This window comes from Piliocolobus tephrosceles, unplaced genomic scaffold (assembly GCF_002776525.5).
Source record: "Piliocolobus tephrosceles isolate RC106 unplaced genomic scaffold, ASM277652v3 unscaffolded_27429, whole genome shotgun sequence".
Lineage (NCBI taxonomy): Eukaryota > Metazoa > Chordata > Mammalia > Primates > Cercopithecidae > Piliocolobus > Piliocolobus tephrosceles.
Genome location: NW_022310342.1, coordinates 28,801 through 32,499, shown reverse-complemented (window position 1 = coordinate 32,499; position 3,699 = coordinate 28,801).

The window sequence follows — 3,699 nt, the reverse complement described above, 5'->3', positions numbered from 1 at the left end:
GATTTTGTGCAGGAAAAAATTTGAGGTGAGTCAGAGAACACAGCGAAGGAAGCAAGTTTATTAGAAATTACTCCATTACAGAGTTGGACATCCTCAGAAAACAAGAGCAGGAATGCATTGTCTTTTATTAGTGTCTCCACTTATAAGTAACTACAAAGAGAAAGAGTTACAATTAAACTTGGAAGGTGCAGATGTACTCACTGAAGTCGGGGCTATTGGTTTTAACAATGACCATTAACCCGTTGACCTAAGCTAGCTCCTTAATATTATCTTTAAGAAAAAATACTGCACTCCTAGGACATGTATACATTTTTCAGGCTTGGTGGAAGATGTCTTGTATGGCCATAAATATTCTGCAATTGTAATTTGTGGCCAGCTAAAAAATGTGGCTATTTTCAGACCATACGTATTAACTTTCTAGATGCCTTGTGAGTACCTAGCTACTTATGTTAAGATAGAGTATTCTAGTCATGTTTATTAAACTAGAAGCTTGGTAGCCATGAGTTCCTCTAACACAGCAAGTCTACTCCTCAAGGATAAAATGTATTTCTCAGGAATTTTGTGCATTTTGTTTGATGGCATTTGGTATGTTTACCAAAATGGCAGAAAAGAGTGAAATTAGTCCTCAAAGATTTCTTAGGATTGGATATAAACAAAATGGTTATAGTTAATATGCAAGTTGATACAGTGGATATGCAGAAGAAATTTTGTTTGAAACACGAGATATTTATTTATTTATTATTTTGAGAAGATTCTTGCTCTGTTGCTCAGGCTGGAGTGCAGTACACCATCTTGGCTCACCAAAACCTCTGCCTTCCAGGTTCAACGGATTCTTCTCCCTCAGCCTCCCAAGTAGCTGGAATTACAGGCATGAATCACCACACCCAGCTAGTTTTTGTGTCTTCAGTAGAGATGGGGTTTCACTCTGTTGGCCAGGCTAGTCTCAAACCCCTGACAACAAGCAATCTGCCCACCTTGGCCTCCCAAATTGCTGGGATTACAGGCATGAGTCACTGCTCCCAGTCGCAATAAGGTTTTTAAATAATTCTAACTGATTTCCTGCTGTTGAGCAGGGAGCTGAGCAAATTTAAATCATGGGCCTAAAGTAGGAGAAGACTGAAGACAGACTCTGGAACACATGTGATTAAATTAATTACAATGGAAACCAAATCAAATTTAATAAGGCTGTACCTCTTAGTTTCAAGATGTTTCCCTTCATTTTGAAATGCGGTGTTATTCCGTGGAAAAGAAAACTAGTGTTTATCTCCAGAGTAAAGAACAGGGTTCCCTTCAGGGATTGATTGACTGAGAGCTATGGCTCAGGATTAAAAATCCTTCCTTTTTCCACTTACAAACTAAAAATTAATTTCTAAGCCCCTATTGACTAAATGGACCCCTCTTCTTGGATAAGGACATTCCAAAGTTAACCTGAAAAGCTAGTTCAAGCCATGGGTCACATATGCCTCATTATACTCTCCTCCCTTTGATTTTAATTTTAATTTTAATTGTTAATTTATTTTTGTGGGTAGGTACACAGTTGGTGTATATATTTATGGGGGTACATGACATACTTTGATACAGGCATTCAATGAGTAATACATAATAAAAAATGGGGTATCCATTCCCTCAAGCATTTATAGCTTGTGTTATAAACAATCCAATTATACTATTTTAGTTTTTATAAAATGTATAATTAAATTATTTTTGACTATAATCACCCTGTTGTGCTATCAGATACTGTCTTATTCATTCTAACAATTTTTTGTACCCATTTCACATCCCCACTAATCCCGTTTCCCCACTGCCCTTCCCAGCCTGTGGTAAACATCCTTATACTCTCTATGACATCAATTGTTTCCAATTTTAGCACCCACAAATAAGTGAGAACATGTGACATTTGTCTTTTTGTGCTTGACTTATTTCACTTAACATAAAGACTTTCAGTTCCATTTATGTTACTGCAAATGACAGACTCTCATTCTTTCTTGTAGCTGAATCATACTCCATCGTGTACATGTACCACATTTTCTCTATCAACAGTCATCTATTGATGGACATTTAGGTCTCTTCCAAATCTTGGCTATTAGCAACATTTGTTTTTGACTGACTTCTGGATAAAAGCCACCTTAACTGGGGTGAAATGGTATCTCATTTTGGGTTTGATTTGCATTTCTATGATGATCAGTAACGTGGAGCACCTTTTCATTTGTCTGCTTGCCATTTGAATGTCTTCTTTTCATAAATGTCCATTTAAATTTTTGACTACTCTTTACTTGGATTACTATCTTTTTTTGCTATAGAATTTTTTGACCTCAATATATTGTAGTGTATTAGTCTTTTTCCACACTGCTATAAAAAAAAAAAAAAAAAAAACTGAGACTGGGTTATTTATCTATCTATGTATTTATTTATTGAGATGAAGTCTGGCTCTGTCACCCAGGCTGGAGTGCACTGGCACGATCTCGGTTCACTGCAACCTCCACCTCCCAGGTTCAAGCAATTCTCTGCCTCAGGCTCTTGAATAGCTGGTATTACAGGCACCCACCACCATGCCCTAGCCATACTGAATAATATGAGATGGTATCTTACATCAATTTGCATTCTCTGATGATTAGGGATGTTGAACATTAAGAAAACCATGTCATTAAAACTTTGACAAGAGACATAAGCAGATACTTCTCAAAAGAAGACATACAAGTGGGATTCTTATTCTATCACAATAAGCTGCCTTTCCTTTGAAAAACACAAAGTCAGAACATTTGAAAATTCACTTTAGTTTAAAGCGATTGATGGCAATTTCCTCTTCTCCATCTCCTTTTCTCATTTGTGATTTTTTTTCTGAGCATTATGAATCCACTCAGCAGAGTAACCTCCACTCTTAATCTGTGTGAACTGTGCTAATGAGCTAGTCAGCTCTCTTAAAATCACCAACAAAAAAGTTTTAAATTGCCTAGTTGGTAATACATTTTTAGCATGCCACAGGATACTTTTAGAACAATGACTTCTGGTCCAGGCATTATGGATTATGATTAGTTTTCTGGATTTCTATAAGCTTTGAAATTAAGAGATATAAATCTAAAATAAATTGGACTTCATACTATTTACACATTTATTGGGTTTGTTAATTATTCCATAGGAAAACAAATGAAAGACTTTTGTAGAATTCAATTCTGTTTTACCATATTTAGGGTTACAAGAAGGGAATTATATTGATGTAATTGACAGACTGAATTAACCTGGGTCATCACATGTGATATTTCTAGTTTTTAAATGGTACTGACATTCTTTTCAATAAGTCCATGTGTAGCTTGGGTTTCTGGGGGAGACATGAGTAGCTAGTACTATCTATCTAAAATATAATGTCCATTAGTTGGAATAATGGTGTGATAAGATAGTCTTCAAAATGATGCCCTCAATTTCTTTCCTCCCTCCGTGCACATGCTGCTCTTTATATTGACAGGTAAAGTCTAGTCTCCCATTTCTTGAATCTGTGCTGGTCACAATGACTTGCTTTACCAATAGGATGCAGCAGAAGTCATATTCTAGGACCTCCAAGGCCAGCTCATAAGAAGCTGTGTAGTATTTGCCTGTGTGTCTTGGGACCAACTCCCACGTCACGAGGACTCCAGGTAACATGGAGAGTCAGACAGCTATCACACACAGCAGCCAATGTGCACTGCCAGCCAGATGAGTAACCAT